General features: G+C 45.6%; 1 protein-coding gene across 6 annotated transcripts in view; it reads right to left on the bottom strand.

Moving 5' to 3' along the window:
• Nlrc5 (NLR family CARD domain containing 5) overlaps nt 1-20,749 on the bottom strand; it is an 83,408-nt gene extending 62,659 nt beyond the window's left edge. For 2 of the 6 annotated variants that reach the window (XM_037206095.1, XM_037206096.1), the window contains exon 1: nt 20,219-20,747. The gene's annotated coding sequence lies outside the window, so the exon portion shown is untranslated. Of the gene's footprint in view, nt 1-2,700; nt 3,114-20,218 lie in introns of those variants that run through there. The other 4 variants (XM_037206093.1, XM_028871464.2, XM_037206097.1 and 1 more) reach the window with 3 other exon arrangements.
• Between the last annotated feature and the right edge of the window lie 347 nt (nt 20,750-21,096).

The following is a 21,096-nucleotide window of genomic DNA, read 5'->3' as shown; positions in this document are numbered from 1 at the left end:
AAGGTGAAAGCAGCAAGGTGAAAGGTCAGGAGTTCAAGACTATCCTCAGATACAGAGTGAGTTTAAAGTCAGCTTGGGCTACGTAAGACCCTGTCTAAAAGAAGAGCGGGAGGGTGAAGCCTGAGCATGGTAACCTTACTGTGATCCAAAGTTAATGTTCTTCCCAATGCACAGGGTGCCAGCAAAACACCAGTGCGGAGACTCAGAGGGGCTACTGAGATGTAAGGAAGTTGTGAGGCGGATCTCCAAGTGTCCCTAGAAGAAGATGCAGGAAGCCACTGTCTCTTTCTTCCCCATGAAAACACAGCAGGGGGCTGGGAAGCCCTCACCACACAGCAGATGTGCTGGCATGCAGATCTGGGTCTTCCCAGCTTCGGAGAGTGTGAGCAACAGTTGACACCCAGGCTGTGCTATTCTGTTACAGCCACACAAAGTGACTAAGACACACCTGTCTGTAACCACAGAAAGTAGAAGGGAAAAAAAATCTCTACACGGACGTCAGGCAGAGGGCAACTTAAAGTCCATCTGGCCACCCCCGAGTCCTTGATGAGATGACAAGAACAGTCATTTGGGGAAAAAAAAGGCAAACAGGATGTGTGTTAAATGCAACAGTGCAAGGCATTTTCAGTTAGAACTGGACAGTTCAGGGCTCAGGCTGCAGCTCTGTGTACAGCATGTGTGCATGTATTTAGCAACCACAAGATCTTAGAGTCAATTCACAGGGACACACAAGACAGAAGAACTTAAGGCAATTTTACCCAAGGGCCATTTAGGGGATAGGCAGCCGGTATGTTGGGAAAGCTTCCAAATATAGTAAAACATCTTCTAGTGGTCACCACTGTAAGGAACTTGGGTTAAAAATAGAAAACAGTGACCAAAGGAATGGTATAGAACCCAAATGAGCCTCATATCCATGCAAAACTCACTAGTCAATGGTATTTGCCACCACAGTCCATTAAAGAACAATTATGAAAGATTTATTTTGCTTTTTATTTATGTGTGTGTGTGTGTGTGTGAGTGTGTGTGTGTGTGTGTGTGTATGTGTGTGCACATGCATGTAGGGTGCTCTTGGATGTCAGAAAAGGGCCTCAGATCCCCTGGAGCTGGAGTTACAGGCATTAGTGAGCTTCCAAACATAAATTTTGGAAACTTAACTCCGATCCTCTACAAGAGCAACAAATGTTTTTAAACACTGAGCCCATTGTTAGCTCCTAAATAATTATTTTTAATTAAGTGCATTTTAAATGTTTTGCTTAGGACTGGGGAGATGGCTCAGCAGGCAAAGGTGCTTGTCAAGTACCTGGGTTTGATTCCCAGAGCCCACATAAAGGTGGAAAGAGAGAGAGTGACTCTGAAAAGTTGTCCTCTGAGCTCCACGTGCTCGCCATGGCCCCCACATGTCAAATTCCCCCCCCCCCTAATAATAAACAATAATTTAAGAAACTGCTTGGAGCTCACAAACCTGGGAACACAGCATTTCACACCCTTTGGCTGTGAGGAAAAAGATGGACTCTGTTGATATGGATTTGGAGAAACTGGAGCTCTCTATATTGCTGTCAGGAATGATGCCACTACTTTGGAAACCAGTTTGGAAGTTTATCATAAACCCTGTTATGCCATTCCTAGGTCTAGACCCAAGAGATATGAAAATATTGCCCACACACAACTGGTCCCTGAATGCTCACACCAGGACTGATTATTTTCATAAGGAAGTGCCCTGCACCTGAATAAAGTTACTGAAAACAATGTATACAAAAAATGTGTTACAATGAAACATTCTTTATCATCCACTAATTTTCTATTGGGGGAAAAAGTCAATGATAAAATGAAAGCAACACTCTGGAAAAGGTGTTACATATGAGAATCAGCTGATTTTCCTAATAGACCAATGACTCTAACAAAACATGGAAAAGACTAACAACTACACCAAGAATACGGCCAAGGACAAGCAATGGCAGTATTTAGGGGAAAACAAATACAGGTATTGCTTTACATTTGTGGATAGAGACCTGTTAAAAGTACTCCAGGGAAAAGGTCTGTAAGTTATCATTACATGTAAATTACCCCAGTCACAAGGTCACAGGCCCCAGGGGTTATTGACCCTCTGAAGTGGATGGCTGAAGCAAGCTTGCTTGCCTGTCCTCCATTGATGGGTGAGTCTGTGGTTCCTTTCCTTGGAGGATGTCCTAAAATCCCTGTGGCCCCTCCCAGGCCCCCACCTTCACCTTCATGTACTTGGTTCACATCTGACTTCACACGTGCCTCAGCTGGAGGCCAAGGATTTAATTTGTTTCCTTAGGCAAAGGATGCTGAGAGTTGGTGTGTAAACACCCAGCTCCCTCTTCATTAGGCAGGCTCCCATTACCCATAGTGTGAACTTGACCTCCCCTGCCTCCACTTCCTGTCCCCAGAGTGCTTGCTGGGACCACCTCCTCAGTGAATGAGCTGTGTTTGTCTCCAGGTTTGCTCATGAAGGAATCCAAACCAGGACAGGAACTCGGCAACACAGACAGCCACACTCTCCTCCACTTAGCGTTTGCTTTGTCGCACTGTCAGTGTGTGTGGCAGAAAAATTAAAATGTCATTAGTGACTTACACTTATTAGGACGAAGTAGGGCACACAGGCTGTCCTGCAAAATGTTTGAACTATCCTTGGGACATAGCGACAGGACTCTCAGGGACAGGGGCAGGGATGCTCACCAGCTGGCCTTCACGGTGAGTATTCACAGCGTGTCGTTCAGCTGGGAACAGGGGAATAAGCTAAATAGCTTGCCCCAATTCGAAAGGATTGGAGTCCAGGTTGTGAGAATTCCAGTACGCACCGACAAGAATAGCGATTGCTCTCCTGCTACTGCATCTGAGAACTGAGGGAAAGGCCAGGGTCCATCAACAGGAGATGGGTTATGATGCACACATAGGAAGCAGCGACCCAAAAGGTATCGCTAGATGAGTCATGGTTGCTAAAGAAATACAAATTTTTAAAAAGCTTTGGCCTCATGTAGGCTCTACTAATACCAGCATAATTCCTACCTGCATTCTAAATACTCCTCCTTATACCCACAGATGAGTGTAGCTGTCACCCGGAAGAAGCTTCTCTTCACAGCAGACAGAGACCATTACATAACTGGTCAAAATGTATAGAACAACTGATTGTACAATGCTCAGACTTAATTGATACATCTGCAGCACAACTCTAAGGCTCTGGGAACGTTGTGGAGGAAGGCTGTGGTGGTTTGAATGAGAACAGCCCCCTGGAGGCTTGCATGTTTGAATGTTTGGTTGGTCCCTAGTTAGTGGAACTGTTTGGAAAGGATTACAAGGTGCAGCCTTGTTGGAGTATGTGTGCCATTGGGGTGGGGTGAGTTTTATGGTTTCAAAAGCCTATGCCAAACTCTCTCTCTCTCTCTCTCTCTCTCTCTCTCTCTCTCTCTCTCTATCTATCTATCTATCTATCTATCTATCTATCTATCTATCTCTGCCTGTAGATCAGGATATAAAGCTCTCAGCTCCCACTCCAGCACCAGCAGCATGCTGGTCTGCTTCCCACCATAATGATAATGGGCTAACTCTTGGAAACTGGAGTTGCCTTGGTGTGTTCTCACAGCAATAGAGCAGTAACTAAACGGGAAGAGAGATTGTAAGAGACTGTGTCTCCTAGAAATGACAGGGAAGCTACAGCCATGGTACCTCAACAACATGCCTGCTAAACAAGACCTGATCAAGTTATACCACCAACAGACATGCTAACATGGAAGGGGGAATCTCACAGGGACGGAGACAAAGAACTGCCGGCAATGAAGAAATGTGGGAGTCGGAGTGTGGTGGTTTGAATGAAAATGGCCTCCGTAGGTTCATAGGAAGTGGCATTATTAGGAGGTGTGGCCTTGTTGGGAGTAGGTGTGGCCTTGTTTGAGGAAGTGTGTCACGGGGGGTGGGCTTTAAGATTTCAAATGCTCAAGCCAGGCTCAGTGTCACTATCGCTGCCTGCTGCCTGAGGATCCAGATGTAGAACTCTCAGCTACCTCTCCAGCACCTTGTTTGCCTATATGCCACCATGCTTCCCACCATGATGATAATGGACTAAACCTCTGAACTGTAGCCTTAGCTATGTAGATCAGGCTGGCCTCAAACTCACAGAGGTCTGCCTGCCTTTGCCTCCCAAGTGCTGAGATTAAAGGCGTGCACCACCACTTCCACTGAGACCATGAATTTGAGAGGAAGCAAGTGCGCATGCGTGCACCCGTGTGTGTGTGTGTGTGTGTGTGTGTGTGTGTGTGTGTGTGTGTGTGTGTGTGTGTGTGTGTATGGGGAGGGGACGTGTTTGGAGAGCTTGGCAAGAGGAGGGAGGGGAAATAATGTAATTCTATTTAATTGAAATGTTTGGAAGAAAAAAGCTTTGACAATTGACTTATTGATTGAATTTGAAATAGAGTCCCCTTAAATAACTCAGGTTGCCTGGAACTTGCTATACAGCACAGATAAAGCTTTGAACTCACAACCTGCCTTCTGCATCCCAAGTGCTGGGATTACAGGTATGTGTATCATACCCATAACAACTATATTTTTCAAATGTGTCTGTATACATGGACAACAACTCTGGACAGCTACACAGGAAACTAGTGACAAATTATATCTGAAGATGGGACCTGAGGGACAACAGAGGGAGGACAGTCTTTTATTACGCTGTACTCTTTTTTGTTTGTTTTAAGACATGTAGCCCAGGCTGGCCTCTAACCCTCTGTGTTGTTGAGGATGACTTTGAACTCCAGATCCTCCTGCCTCCACTGCCCAGAAGCTGGGGTGACAGACTGCACCCCCTTGCCTGGCTTCCACTGTACTCTTCCGGTCACTTTGCACCATTTATTTTATTTTGTTTTATTATTTAATCGTGTGTGTGTGTGTGTGTGTGTGTGTGTGTGTGTGCCCAAGTGTTTGTCTGTACACCACATGCATGCAAGAAGCCACGGAGGTGAGAAGAGGGCATTAGATCCCCTGGAACTGGAGTTACAGGCAGTTGTCAGCCACTATGTGGGTGCTGGGAACCAAATCTTGATCTTCTGAAAGAGCAGTAAGAGATCTAAACCACTGAGGCGTTTTCTCCAGCCTAGCCCCGGCCCCCCACCATTTTGATATGTACCTCTTGATTTTAAAATCATATAATCATCAACATTAAAAAAAACTAGGGTATCAGCCAGGAGTGGCAGTTGACTGCTTTAATCCCAGCCCTCAAGAGGCAGAGGCAGGAGGATCTCTATGAGTTTGAGGCCAGCCTGGTCTCCAGAGTGAGTTCCAGGACAAAAACCAAACAACAAACAGAAACAAAAGCTAGAATACTCATTTCCTCAATGCATAAAGAAGGGAAATGATGGTAAGCACAGGAAATGATGGGTGATGCTTCTAAAAAATGAAAGTCCCCTAAACACTGAAGTCCTAAAATGTGTGCATGAAGGTAGTGATAGAGATAAGAATTTGGACTGACTAGGAAGGAATATTTAAACTAAAAAATAACTCAAACCTATTGAGAAAATACTTTATTCTACTTGTAGTAGTTATAGTAGTAGTAGTAGTGTGTGTGTGTGAGAGAGAGAGAGAGAGACAGAGACAGAGACAGAGAGACAGAGAGACAGGGAAATGAATGATATTACATTTCATTGAAAATGAGGTTAACAAATGTAAATAAACAACATGGGGAATATTTGCTGAACACCAGGCAAATGTCCTTTGGGATTACCTCTTTTAATTCTCAGTACTCCATTTCAAATATTTACTTCTCATGAAGGTAATTTATTTTGAGTCTGTCATGTACTTTGACCAGGAGATGAAGTTCAGATGGCCAATAAGCATGTGAAAAAATTGTTCAACATCCTTAACGAGCAAAGAAATGCTAATTAAAACTACCCTGAAGCCAGGTGGTGCACGCCTTTAATTCCAGCACTGGGGAGGCAGAGGCAGGTGAATCTCTCTGAGTTCGAGGCCAGCCTTGGCTATACAGCAAGTTCCAGGACACCCAGGGCTATACAGAGAAACCCTGTCTTGAAAAACAAAAAGACAAAACCAAACAAAAAACCTACACACTGGAGGCTGGAGAGATGGCTCAGTGGTTAAGAGCACTGGTTACTCTTCCATGGGACCTGGGTTCAATTCCCAGTATCCTCTGCATGTGGCTCACACTCACCTGCAACCCCAGTTTCTACTGACTCAGTACCCTCTTACCAGGATGCAGATGCACCACTCAGACACACACATATACACACAATTAAAATAAACACACGAATCTTTTAAAAAAGTCTCTCTTTGTATTGGTTGTCTTCCACTTACTTTTAATTAATGGCTAGCAATTTCTGTTTTTTTAATAATTGCTCATTTTTCAGGATATTTAAATTAGTATAGTACACAGTTGTGTGATATTTTCTTGAAATTTTGCTTTTTCTTTATTTAGTTAGCTTTTTTGTTTTGTTTTGTTTGAGACATTCTCATTAAGAAGCTCCTCACATTCACAATCCTCCTGCCTCAGCCTCCTAAGCTGATGGCTCCTGTGAGTCTGAATCACTTCAAGCCTTCATATTTAACGCAGTGAACTTTACTGTGTTCTTTTCTCATTATGGTGGTACTTGCTATTTCTTATGTATATAAAGATAATCTTTCATTGTTATTTTGATTATTCATATTATGCTATACGATTTGATCTTTTGATACTGGCCTGAACTTCCGGCTGGTGGGCACCAGCTGTGAGACTTCATGGGTTACTCAGCTTTTTGGAATCTCAATGTCTTATTCTGCAAATTGGGGGATGTTATAGGTCCGATTCCTAGAAGCAGAGCCCAAGACAGGTCCTTATGGAAGTTGTTTATGAAGGGCCGAGGTAAACAGGATGGGGTGGTCACAAAGGCTAGGCAAAAGAGTGGGAGAAAGCCTGACTCTATATCGGGGTGTGGGTGACTGCTCCTGCCAGGAGACACAGGCTCGTGGACATCCAGGTCAGCCACGGTTTCTGGCCAGGCTTATTAAGGGAAGGCAAGGCACCAGGTCTCTCTAGTGAGGTGAGACCATCAGCTAAGGGTCACCTTTTGGATACAGACGTGAGCAGCCCAGTGCCGTGGATGTGGCAGGCGTGCACAGTAGTTTCTATCACTGGATCACGATTCCAGGCTCTTGGTCAGGCTGCCATGAGGTATGTCCTGTCTGACATGGTGGTACCTGCTGTGTGAGAATAATTGCTCCTGCTAACTCTTCTCACCGCTGGCATTGTTGTTATTTCCTCGGTACCGCCCCACCCCCAGCCCGGTGCTGGGTTTGAAGAAGAAAGGGAGGGACGTGAGAGGAGACAGGTGTGCATTGCAGACTGCTGGCTACAATTCCACTGACTTCTCTCTCGCCTGGGGCCCTAGACTTGTGGAGGGATGTATGAGCTGGGAAACAGAACCTTGTGTCTTCATTTGATTAAGGGGGTTTCCACCTTCCTTCTTTCTGCTAAGGACCCGCTGAGAGGGCCAAGATGAGAAGCTCTGACCCTGTGGTGCCGGCTGGAAAGAGGACATAGGGTAGAAAGAGGAGGGTAGAAATAAAAGGGCATGGAATGCTAACCTCAGGAGCAGGAAGAATATGGCCCCGGGGAGACCAGAAAGCCACCTCTAGTCATGGCGACAGTCACTTGGACAGAAGTACCTCAGCAGAGGAAGTGTTGCTGGCGTTAGTTTCTCAAGATTGGGTAGACAAGTCAGGGTCCGGGGACCCGGACATGAACTCAAGTCACAGAGGCCAGACGGTCCCCTCAGAACCCCTCATATCAAGCTCAGCTCACAAAAAGTCAAGACAGAGAACCAGAGTTTCTGCCTTCCCCCAAGGGCGGCTAATGCTGTTGGACATTGGAGAATCAAAGGGGTGACAAAGCTGGAGGTGCCCTGGCTGCGAGGGGCACAGATGGGTAAGTGGGTCCTAAGAGGGGAAGGTAATGTTGGTACAATGGGGCCAGGCCTGGTCCACAAGACTCTCCCTCCTTCGTGGTCCCTTGGGGGGGGGGGCGATGCCAGCAATCCTTTCCCTTTATTCACAGAAGCTAGAAGAGCAGGTAAGAAACATCTGTGATCCATACACTTTAGTAGGTAATGATAATGTGTGCAGGTGTGTGAATGTTCGCTTTAGAAAAGTTACCTCAAGCCAGGCAAGGAGCCCGAGGCAGAAAAATGAGTTCGAAGACAGGCCTGGAGATGTAGCTGCCATTGAGTGCTTGCCTAGCATGCTTGAGGCCTTGGGATCAACCCCTAGGGGTTGGGAGGGAAGGAGGGAGGGAATGAAAGAGGGAGGGAGAGAGAGAGAAAGAACAACCTAAGCTACATAGTAATGCACTATATAAATAAAACCCAAACCCCCAAATCAACCTACCAAAAAAACCCTGCAGGTAAACCATGTGGTCACAGTGCTTTACAGAGGAGGGAATGGAAACCTCATCCCCAAAGAAAGGACCCCTTGTGCCTCAGAGCTGTAAGTAAGGGACATTTCTCACCTCACAATGCTCTGGATAGCTGTTGCCATCTAGAGATAGGTTCTGCACCCACTCCAGACCTGGGCTTCAACCTAACATTTCCATCAATAAAGGCCTGGGAATCTGACTCCCAGCTCAGCACATGTCATGGAGTTGCCTCCTTCTCAAGGATCAGACTCTCCACTGAGGCCCCTAGGGAATCCAAATGAGCCTTCCTTTGGGACCAGGGTGCTGGAGCAGCAGATAGCTGGGGAGGGAAGGTCTCTACCACTCAGCCCTGGGTTCTTGGGCCCATCATTCAGAGGAGAGGCCCCACATGTGTCTGGGTGCTGTAACCCTCTCCCTGGCCTCTCCAGACCAGAGGCCTGCACTTGTCTGTACATCTGAAATACGCAGGGGCGGGGTGAGCTATCTATTAGCATAGTCTCAAGGGTGGAGTTCATGCAGTGGAAAGTCCCCTGGTGGCTGCTACAGCAACTATCTAGGGACCATAGCCAGACCATGATGACACCAGTTCTCCATTCCTGGGAATAAACTGGTTCTTTATGCATATATCTAACGCTGTTCCTCCAGCAATCCAAGTCCTGGTTATGCCAACCTTCTGTGAGGCTCCAAAGGCCCCGGGGACTGGAAGGTCACATGGGCAGCTATGTCCGCGTAAAGACCCCGAGGGGGTGTCTCCAAGGGAGATGCCTACCTTAGCCTCTCTTCTTTCACACCTTAGGTCCTCACAGGGTGGCTCTGTCAGGTTCTCTATCCTGCAGGCAGGGCCCAGAATGCCACACACAAACAAGAACGAAACTAAAGTTTGAAAATCTTAGCTCCCAGGGCAGGGAGTCAGCTTGCCCAGAAGAATCCAGTCCTGCTGTGGGAGGCTAAGCAGAGAGCAAGGAACAGGTCAGATGTGAGAGGAAGAGGGGTAAATTCCCAGGTGAGGTTCATCCGCAGGATCGCTTGCTCACTTTAACATCTAGGCACACGTCCGTTCTAGGACCTCGCCACTTCACTTGGCGGAAAGCGAGACAATGCCAATGGCTAGAGCATGTGGGACTACGATCACAGTATTTCCGTCATCCCCCAAGTCATATGTTGAAACCCTAACCCCCAAGGGTTTGGGGTGGATGTGGGGGAGGAGTAGGGCTTGTTCCTTATTGAAATGCCCAGCATGCTCTACAGTACTCTTTCCATCATACAAGCATACAAAAATAAGTTGGCAGTATGCAGCTCAGAGAAGGGACCCCTGGAACATACCATGTTAGTATCATAACCTTAGACTTTAGCCTCTTGAACAGTGATAAATACATTCTTGTAGCATAGAAAGCCACTTGAGCTATGGAACCAACTCGGGCACCTGATTCTGGGGTAGGGAGATTCCTGCAGTCGTGTTTGAACAACCCAGACACCCACAATAAGTTGTTACCATACTGCGTCATTCTGGGTGTGAAGGTGGTGGATTATGGATGGACACAGCTATATTGGTAGAATGCTGCCCCACCACCAATGAGCTATGCTGTATAAAAACGCACATGGCATGCCGGCCAGCTCCTGGTTCAATCTCTAGCATCATATAATAATAATAATAATAATAATAATAATAATAATAATAATAAAGCCTAAGCCTCGGGATGAACCTGGGGCTGTGCCCAAATGGAAAGACAATGGTCTTCTCTTAAAACGAAATGCTTGTTTCAGCAGATTTATATTACTTTCTGCTTACAGACAAAGCCTCAGTCACTTGGAAGGTTCTAAGAACTGCAGAAATAAACTGCAGGACGTTCCCTCACAGCCTGCTCTTCAAGGATGTGTGCAATTTCCTAGATTTTTTTTTTTTACCCATTTGTCATATGAAGACTACCTGGTATGACAACCTGAGCGTCACTTCCCAAAGTTTTGGAGACCATCTCCCATTTAACCTTTTTTTTTTTTTTTTTTTTTTTTTTTTTTTTAAGTATTACTCACCAAACTGAAGAAATTCCCTAAAAGAAACCCCCAGAAGCAAACCAGATGAGGCTGTGGAACTGGAGCTGGTGTTGCTCCCAGCTCTGACCTGAGGTCTGGCCCCCCTCATGACTGTGCTGATCCTTCCTAATGTAGCGCTCCCCAGACACCTGACACCGGCTGAGAGGTTTCTCTGTGACTAAGAAGGGCATGGGACACAGGAACCGAAAAGAGAACAATGAACGTTTCCCTTTACGATTTGACTTAACCCAAAGCCCGGTCCCCGAGCCTCCTGAGCTCACTGGGTGGACACCTCCTGCGTGAGTCCTCAGCTAGAGGATCTCTGACCTCTCCATGTCAGCGAGAGGACGTAAAACAGTCAGTGGTTTCTTTCCCAGCACAAGACCTTGAGACCACTAATGCCGACTGCGGTGGGATCGGCTCATATTTCTGCCCATAAGATGGGCCTCTGGGCTACTCACAGCAGCCATCTATTAATACAGTTTTCAGGATTTAGCAACAGGGTTTCAAGCATTTTAAAAATAAAGGCGCCGACCGCCTTTAATCCCAGCACTCGGGAGGCAGAGCCAGGCGGATCTCTGTGAGTTCAAGGCCAGCCTGGTCTACAGCGCGAGATCCAGGACAGGCACCAAAACTACACAGAGAAACCTTGTCTTGAAAAACAAAAACAAAAAAAAAATAAAATAAAATAATAAATAAAGGCCAACCTCTTCCTTGAGAAGTCTACCTTTAGAACGAGCCTGAGGAAGCAATCCAGCATCGGAGCCAAGCTCTGGCTGCCAGGAAGAATGTTCACAGCAACCACATCCATGCCTGGATGTCAGCAGGGTGCATCTGCCGTTTCTGAGAGGGAGAATGCACTGGGACACCAAGCCACCGGCCACACCACCACTCTGAGGAAGCTGTGGCCTCCCCACAGGGCTCTGGAACTCCTGTGGGAGGGGTGGCAACATTACCCAGCCCTGCTTCCCTCTTCCTCCAGTCACCACGGTTCACAGCTCCTTGTCTCTCCTCTCCCAAACGTTACAAGTGTCCCTCATGAGAAGGTGATATCCAGCTTTTCTCCCAAACACAGACTTCCTCGGGTCTTTCAGTAATTAAAGAAATCAGATTCACCAGCCAACAGCGTAGGCAATAAACTCACAAAAATCGAACACTCTAGAAGCTGGGGAAGAAATGTCCAGATGAAAGCCCAAATTCAGATTAATGCTGCTGTCAGCCTGGGTCAAAGGAACTCCATCTTTACAGTGGTCAGTGGTGACCACAGAGCCTCGCTGGTCAAAGCACTGAGGACAAATGGATGGTGAGTGCCCGGCCATAAACAGGACATCTATACTTGTACTGGAAGGCTTAGGGAGCATTGTAAAAGCAGAGGTGGAAAGAATGTATGAGTCAGAGAAAGCAGGGGTGGGGAAGTGGTGTTGATGGGGCCCCGCCCCTCCCTGAGTCAATGGCAGATGGGGTGGGGAAGATGACACTGATCAGTGCTGCTGTGTAAAGCCTCACATGTGCTCCTGTAAACAACCCTAATGAAACTCACTGGGACATACACCAGTAGAAAGGCTAATTGGGAAGAAGAACGTGATTAATGGGTAGAAGGGAGATAAAGGATAACTTGTGTGTAGATATGACCACTATATAAATGTATGAATATGTCCTAATGAAACTCATTATTATGTATAATTACTATAGACTAATAAAAATATTTTTAAAAGAAATAGAGCCAGCAAGATGGCTGAAAAGGTACAAGTCTGATGAACTGAGTTTGATTTTCAAAATCCACATAACGATGGAAGGAAAGAACCAATTCCACAAAACTGTCCTCTGACTTGCACACACATGCTGTGGCATGCACCCACACATGCATCATATGCACACACAATTATAATAAATAAAGGGTTTTTTTTTAAAAAAAAATATCTCCCAAAAAAGTCAAAGCAGAAAATCTAGGAAGCTAGATGGTCATTCAGGTAGACACACCTCCCCACATCGTACTACAGTTAAAACAGTGAGTGTATATACCCAAACAAACAAACAAACAACCCAAAACAACACTGAAAGCCACAGAGAGTATCATCAAGTCATATAAAAAGGCAAACCATGAGAATAACAACAGATTTCTGAACAGAAACTCTAAACGCCAGGAGGATATGGAAAGATGCAGTTCCAGCTCTGCAAGACAATTCCTACCAATCCAGATTATTATATCCTGCAAAACTATCCTGCAAAATCGACGGAGAAACACAAAGAAAAACCTTGTATAACAAATACCAAAGGAATTTATGAACGCCATACAAGCACTACAGAAGACACTTGAGGGAATTCTATACACGTGGAGGGGAATAAACACATTGAGGAGACCACGGAAAAGAATAAACTATGTTAGAAAAGTGGACTAGGGGTCTGGAGAGATGGCTCCGTGGGTAAAAGCACCCAGTGCTCTTGCAGAGGACCTGGGTTCAGTTCCCAGCATTCTGTAGGCTGTCTCACACTTGGAACTCTAGCTCTGAGAGATCTGATGCCCTCTTCTGGATCCCAAGGGCACCTTTGCTCATGTGGTATGCACATGAATGCATATGCTTGCACATGCACCAACACACACAAATTATAACAACTATAATAACATTCTGTCCACCAAAGAATCATAAAAATCAAATACACAAAGCAAATATGAAATATATTTTTTAAAGTTGCTCAACTGAAAAAAAAAAAAGCCACAGACTCAGAGGGATTTACTGCTGAGTCTACCAGACCTTTAAAGAAGAACGAACATCAACACTCCTCAAAATACTCCATAATACAACAAGGGGAAGAGTAAACAAAATAATGCATGAGACTGTGATGTAGATCAGTGGCAGAGAACTTGCTCAGCATAGATGAAGACCTAGGTTCAATTCCCAGGACCCAAACAAAACAAACAGAAACCTTAGGCCCTGTCTCAAAATATAAAACCAAAAGCCAGTAGTGCTTAGACACCAAACCTATACAAACACAGAACTGTTGTAAAATATTATTTTTAGATGTGTTTATGCTGTGGAACACTTGTTTAATGGTGCAAAGATGTGTTGCATTCTTTTATGTTGCATTTGTTTAACTCTGCGAAGCTGTGTTACTGTGCCTGTCTAAAACACCTGATGGTCTAATAAAGAGCTGAACAGGGGAAAGGATAGGTGGGGCTGGCAGGCAGAGAGAATAAATAGGAGGAGAAATCTGGGAAGAAAAGATCGAGGAGCAAGAAAAGGAGGAGGACACCAGGGGCCAGCCACCCAGCTACACAGGAAGCCACAGAGTAAGAAGTAAAGAAAGGTGTACAGAAATAGAGAAAGGTAAAAGCCCAGAGGCAAAAGATAGATGAGATAATTTTTTAAAAGGGGGCCAGAAATAAGCCAAGCTAAGGCAGAACATTCATAATGTCTCCTCTGTGGTTATTTGGGAACTGGGTGGCGGGCCCACCAAAAAGAGCAAAAAGAGTTTTTTTTTTTTTTAAAAGCCAACAACATTTACTTCACAGAACAAAACAGAAAACTATGGGCTAATCTCTGTAATGAACATAGGTGCAAAAATTCTTAACAAATACTAGCAAACCACAGTTATTGACTCATCAAAAAGTACATTCACCATGATCAAGCTGTCTTCACTCGCGTACGCAGCAATGGCTCAGCAAACACAATCAACACATTTAATACAGCCATAGTCTCAAGGACAGAAATTGCAGGATTCTATCAACACATAGAGAAAAAGCCTTGGGCAGATCCAACATCTCTTCATGATAAAAACCACGAGGAAATTAAGAATAAGAGGAACATATCTCAGCATAATAAAGCCATAAATGACAAACCTACAGCAAACCTGATATGACAAATTAAAAATATTTCTGCTAAAGCCAGGAACAAAATAATGGCGTCTACTTTCTCCACTCAATCCACATAGTACTGGATGTCTTGGCTGGAACAATAACACAAGAGAAAGGGAAAAAAAGCATGCAGATCAGAAAGAAGTAAAGCTATCCCAATTTGAAGATGACATGATCTCATGTATGAGCCTTCCCGAATGCATCTGAAGCTCCCGAAAGCTCTTAGAACCCATAAATACTGGGCAGAGGGCAGGAGGCAAACGACACAGAAGTCAGCAGACTTTGTATCCAATAATGAACACCCTGAGAAAGAAAGTTTTTAAAAATCCATTCACAATAGCCTTAAAAAATAAAACTTTAGACTAAATTTAACCAAGACAGTGGAATAAGACTTCTACACTGCTAATTTTAAAATACCAAAGAAAGAAATCAAAGACACTAGAATATGGAAAAACTTCCTTTGCTCATGGATTGGTAGACTTAATATTGGAAACTGGCTATATTACTGAGAGTAATCTATAGCTTCAAGGCAATCCTCATCAAAATTCCGTTAACATTCTTCACAAAATTAAAAAAAAAAAATTATAAAATTTTGGAAGTACAAAAGATCCCTAAGAGCCAAAGCAACCCTGAGCAAAAAGAATGAGCTAAAAGCATCACAAACCTGATTTCAATATACACTATGGAGCCATAGTAGTAAAAACAACATGTTACTGGTATGTACATACACACACACACACACACACACACACACACACACACACACGGTGGATAAAATAGAGGATCCAGAAATAAACCCATACAACAACGGCTACCTGATTTCTGACAAAGACACATTCTATAAACATATGTTGGAATGAAAACAGCCTCATGAACAAATGGTGCTGGATATCCACATAGAGAAGAATGAAACTGGGTAGTTATCTCTTCCCTCGCACAGAAATCAATTAGCATTGGAATGAAGACTTTAATGAAAGACCTGAATTCTGAAATAAATGCCTAGAGAAAACACAAACCAAACACTTCAAGATACGGCTTTAGGCAAAGGCTTTCTGAAAAGAATTCTGCTAGCATGGGAATCAATACTAGCAAGTGAAAACTAGGCTCATCCGAAATGTAAAAGCCTCTGTGCAACCAAAGAAACAATTAAGTAAAAACAAACAAACAAACAAAACCAAAACCTGACAGGAGACAAGCTTTCTCACCTGTACGTGTGGCAGCAGATTAATAGCTAGAATATATAAAGAACTCAAAACACTAAATACTAGAAAACCAAACAACAGGATCAACAAACTAAGAAAATGAGCACAGCTCCAGAAGCTGAAGTACCAAAGACCAACGGGCATTCAAGGAAGGTTCGATTCCTTAGCCACCAGAATTCTCGCCGAAACAACAATGAATCCCATCTCACCGCAGTCAGAATAGCTCTCATTCAGAAAACATCAAGTCCTTTGAGGATTCAAGAATAAAGGAGTGTGTGTGTGTGTGTGTGTGTGTGTGTGTGTGTGTGTGTGTGTGTGTGTGTGTGTAGTCACTGGGAGTATAAAATTAGCTTAGCCAGTTAGAAATTAATACAGAGGCACTTCAGAAAACAAACAAACAAACACCAGAGTGAGATCCAGGAAAGGCGCAAAGCTACATAGAGAAACCCTGTCTTGAAAAACCAAAAAAAAAGAAAAAAGAAAGAAAACCAAAAAAAAAAAAAAAAAAATAGAATTACCATATGACCCAACTGTACCACTTCCTGAATACCTGAAGGACTCCAAACCCATATACCCCAGAGATACTTGGATATTCATGTTAGGGCAGCATCTCACAATAGTCAAGTTGTGGAATCAGCTTGGGTGTTCTGTCAACAGAGGAATGGATAAAGAAAATGTAGTATACACACACACACACACACACACATACGTACATACACACACATACAAACATACACACATACACATACAAAATGGTATTTTGTTCACCAATAAAGAAAAGTAAATGATGGTGTTTGCAAGAAAACAGACACAACTAGAGATCACCAGATTAAGTGAACACAAGACAGACTCAGAAAGACAGATATTGAATGTTTTCTTTCATTTGTGCATCCTGGATTTTTATATAGATGTATAAAATAATATACATATTACTTTATGCATTTATTATATGGTCAAAGTACAGGATATACTTGCATAAACAGGTCTCTCTATTCACAGAGTATACATCCATAAAGACTGCTGAAAACATGACTCAGTGGGAAACCACTCACTTGTCATGCCCCAGGCCCTGCATTTGATCCCTAGCAGCAAAATAATAAATATAGAGAGAAAATAAAGATTATTTATTGCATTAAACAAAAAAAACCTTGTGTGCCCACCATACAGTACATTCTCATCATAAGAGAGGGAATACATGTGTGTGTATGTGCATATGGGTATGGAACACATATGTACATGTCTGTTTATTTGTATACATATATATGTGCATAATCTAAAGTCTATTTAATGAAACTAACTATGCAGGGAAAACACTGGATACTCTTGTCTGTAAAGGCCTGGTTAGACTCTGGAAGAAGACACAGAAACCCAATGACACTGGGTGATTAGATGAATATATTAATTACTTAACTAAATTAAATGATTTATTTAAAAAAAAATTTGGAGACAGGGTCTCACCACATAGGTCAGTCTGGGCCCCACCTCTCATAAGCCTTCTGCCTCAGCCTCCTACGTACTGGGTGCATGCCACCGTGCCTGGGACTTGGTTTTGTTTTAATGTTGTCCATACTATTTCGTTTAACAAGTGAGATTTTTTTTTTTTAAACATCTGAGCCCATTAAAATACGGGTACACACATGGGACAACCTAGTGCTAGAGGCCTCCGCATATGCGCTCCATGTGGTTCCCTTCACCAGGGTAGGTGCCAGTGGAGGGTGGTCAAGCCCCTGTGGAGAAGAGCCCGTGGAGGAGCGACAGAGGAGTGATCCAAGCAGCACCTGGGATGTTGTTCAGTCTGGCTTCGACAGGAAGAACCAGTTAAATCAGGTTTCCCCCGGCCTCCAACCCAGAGACGCGGTTATGTCCTTGGCTCAGGACAATGACTGTGACAGAGAGGAGGAAGACTGCAGTCACAGGTGACCAGGAAAACCGAGCCTGCCACCCTCATCTCCAAGATCCATACAGCAGAAGACTCAGGGTTCCCCTCCAGAGAAGAATGGGGGCTACAACAACTCTCCCAGCTTTTGGGGACCTAGAGACTGAAGCTAACATGCCAGTTACACAATCACACCCATTTATGGGGGGCAAGTCCCACAAGTAGTCGGCGGCACCTGCTTCCCGCTTCTGCCTGTCTTACACAGGATTCTCTGAGGGCCTGTCAAGGCCAGAGATCCCATTCTCGGAGCCTCCTGCCCCAGCAGCCAGTAGGATCTATTCTGTTTTGCTTCTAAATTATGTTTCTTCCACAGAATTAGTTCCAGCCAAACAGGGTTTAGGCTATCAACTACACTCACAGGAACAGATCTGGCAAAGAGAAACCATGCTTTGCACCCCCAAGAACACCTACAAAGAGGTTTTGGCTTGTCTTCTGTGGTAAGGATAGAGCCCAAATCTTCTGCAACCAGGCAAACTCTTGACTTCTAAGCCACACCCCTCCCCTAAAATTTCTTAAGTGTGTGCACTTCCTCAGCCCAGTTCTCTGCAGGTGACTGAGGAGAGATGCTGAGATGATGTGGTAACAGTCCCAGCAAGAACTGACGGAAACAGTCGTGCTTGGCTCTCTGCTGGCTGCAGCCTGGAAGTCTGCACCCAGGAGTGGCCAGAGGCCCTCCACAGCACTAGGAAAGGAGCCCCCCTTCTTCCAGTTGGGGTGGTTGCTGGGATTTTGGACATTTCTCGGCTTGTGCCTGCCGTCCTTGCCTCCCCAAGATGGCTGCCTGCCCCAAGGTGTCTGTTTTGACATGCTGCTCTCCCCTATTACCAGGCAGAAGTTGTGCTGGGCCCCCACCACTACCTCCTCTTAACTGTCTGCAGCCACCTTATGTCCAAATAAGGTCACATTCAGAGGCAGTGGAGGTCAGGACTTCATGCCTTCCTTAAGGGACCCAACACACCGCCCAACACAGGGGAGAAGACATTCGCCAAAGTTTTGTTGGGTTCTCTTCAGAGGAGAGAGGGAGGTGTGCTAGGGTACAAGGACACTGGCCAAGCCCTGCCACTCTCCAGCTAGCCTGGGACAAGCCTAAGCAAACTTTGCCAACCAAGAGCTACCTAGGCCTGATCACACTTAGCTTCTGAGACCAGGCCAACCTGTGCCTTGGGGGCAGTCAGGACCTTAGGCCCAGCAGACTGGGGCATTCCCTAAGCTTCTGCATTTGTCCTATCAGGAACCAGAGCTCGTTGATCTTGTGGCCAAGCACTATTTCTGCTTTGTCTCATTGAATCCAGGAGACAAAATTTGAACTCTCCATTATGCCTATATTATAGATGGGAACTCAAGCTTCCAAGACATGTAATTGTTAGCTCATGGTCAACCAGCAAGTGCACAGTGCTGAGGGCCCCAGGGGGTCCCCACTCCAGGACAGGTGGGGGCTGGTTCTGGAGACAGGGCAGGCAGGCATAAACTCTGGAGACTGGTCTGAAGGAAGCACCCAGCAGGAGCCTTACGAACTTCAAGTCACCGGCTGCCACCCTGCTCTGTTCTCTGGTGGGAGAACAGGCCTGGTGCATTGTTTTTGTGGTGCTGAGAACTCAACCCAGGGTCTGACCTACCACTGGGATAGAAGCTGGTGGTTTTCCAGGTTTCCTTGTCCTTCGGAGAGAAAGAAAGTGACTCGGAACGAGGACGTTCCAGATATGGCTTGGCTACACCCATCTTTACCATTCCCTGGCCTTCTTCCCAATCATGGGAAGTCAGTTTTCAAAAGACCTTTTTATATACAAAGCCCCCCACTCCACCTTTTCGGAAGAATCCCAGCAACACACGCAAACAGGACTGAAGACCCAAGGCTCTGCAGGACGGTCCCAAATGGCCGCTCCCGCGACTCCCAGCTCCGGCTTTTCGGAGTGAGAAAATGGTTTGAAACCCACATGGCAACGTGGGAGGCCAGGAACAAAGGACTACCCCTTGTGATGGTGGGTTTCAATGATCATTAGAAATAGAAATGATGATGTTAAAGAATAGTTGGGTTTTTTTTAACGCAATATTCTCTCTCTCTCTCTATATATATATATTATATATTATATATTATATATTATATATTATATATTATATATTATATATTATATATTATATGTTATATATTATATGTTATATATTATATATTGTATATTATATATTATATATTATATATTAAGGATTCCTGTCTTTTCGTACACTCTGAGATGTTTCTGTTGAGATTCTCTACCTGGCATTTGTTTCAAAACAAAGCCGCTGGTGAAAAACCTGAGGTTGGCGACTGTTGGAGGCTGGCAGGAGGAGGCATTCTTCTATAAAAACAGCAAGTTGTCAAGGCTCAGCCAAACTCATCTCTTCTACTGTATAATGAAAGGGTTGTTGTTGTTGTTTGGGGCTGAAAATTCGGAGTCGTGTGTAACAAACAGGGGACTTCTGTGATCATTAATAAGGCAATGGAAGTTGAAAAGGAAAAGGGGAAAAAAAAAAGCAAGAAAGGCTGGCTCCAGAGGATGACTGGGGCGGCTCCAGGAGAAGGGGAGCGCAGACACATAGCACACTCCCCAAACTGAGTCGCTCCCCAACTTGCCACTTTCTGTGGCCCCCAAACTGCAGAGTGGCTGACTGCATTTTGCTAAGCCACCAGTGCCCACCCGCCCATCTGTCCATGTGTCCATACGCCCGGCCTCTGGCACCCCTCCTCCCTCTCGGCGCAGAATCCGAACCCATAATCTCCATCCGCGCCCCCACCTGGGCAGGTAACTCACCGACTCCGCTCCTGCTCCGCCGCCGTGCTCTGCATGAAACTGAAAGTGGCCACTGAGCGCTGTTGGCTTGTTCATGGAACCCGCCGCCGCTGCCGAGAAATCACGTGGATTCTAAGTGCCAGCCCCAAGGCACGCGGGGAGGGTGCCCGGAACCCGCAGCCGCTTGGCAAAGGCAGACGGAGACGCTGGGGTGTGCCTCTGTGCCTGCCAGTAAGGCAGGGTAAGGTGGGCATCTGCCGGGCGGAGGGTGGGGCCAGGGCGCCGCAGGACCCGCGCAGGTTTTCTTTCCCCGCCTCATCAGGAGGAAGGCAGGAGGAGCCACTGAGCAAAACTTCACGGAATTGGGTCCCGGGTCCTGACTCCCGGCTGGCTCCCGCGCTCTGCAGGATGACAACTGTTCATCACCTGAACCCTGACCTGGACAAGCACGGTCTCCAGCTGCCTCTCCTCCAGACACTGAGGAGCCCCAAGAACCAGGTGAAAGGGTTGCCTAGTTAGCCTACAGAAGAAAGCTGGGGCGCAGAGCTGAGGCGGCATGGGAAGAGGTGGGCGGTGAGGAAGGGATTCGAAGGCCAGGGTCCGTCCTGGAAACCACTGGCCTTGGTTCTGTTTCAAGTTCTACTTGCTGCCCTGCCCCTTGTCCTTGTCCCAGAACAGGAGGCCAGGCTCCTGCTGGGGATGGCTCTGGCTTCCATAGAGGGGATCCCTGTGACATCCCACAATGAAGCAACTCTCCCATGAGTGCTCTGGGGAGGAGGGGAGAGACAAGTCACGTGAGCACTGATGGCAGTCAGGAGCACAGCCATGACCCCCAACACCCCAGGCTCAAGTCCTCTTTAAGTGCTGGTTACATCACCCCAGACCAGTGGGTCTCAACC

The sequence above is a fragment of the Peromyscus leucopus genome, chromosome 5, assembly GCF_004664715.2.
Source record: "Peromyscus leucopus breed LL Stock chromosome 5, UCI_PerLeu_2.1, whole genome shotgun sequence".
Lineage (NCBI taxonomy): Eukaryota > Metazoa > Chordata > Mammalia > Rodentia > Cricetidae > Peromyscus > Peromyscus leucopus.
This window is presented reverse-complemented; position numbering and strand designations above follow the sequence as displayed.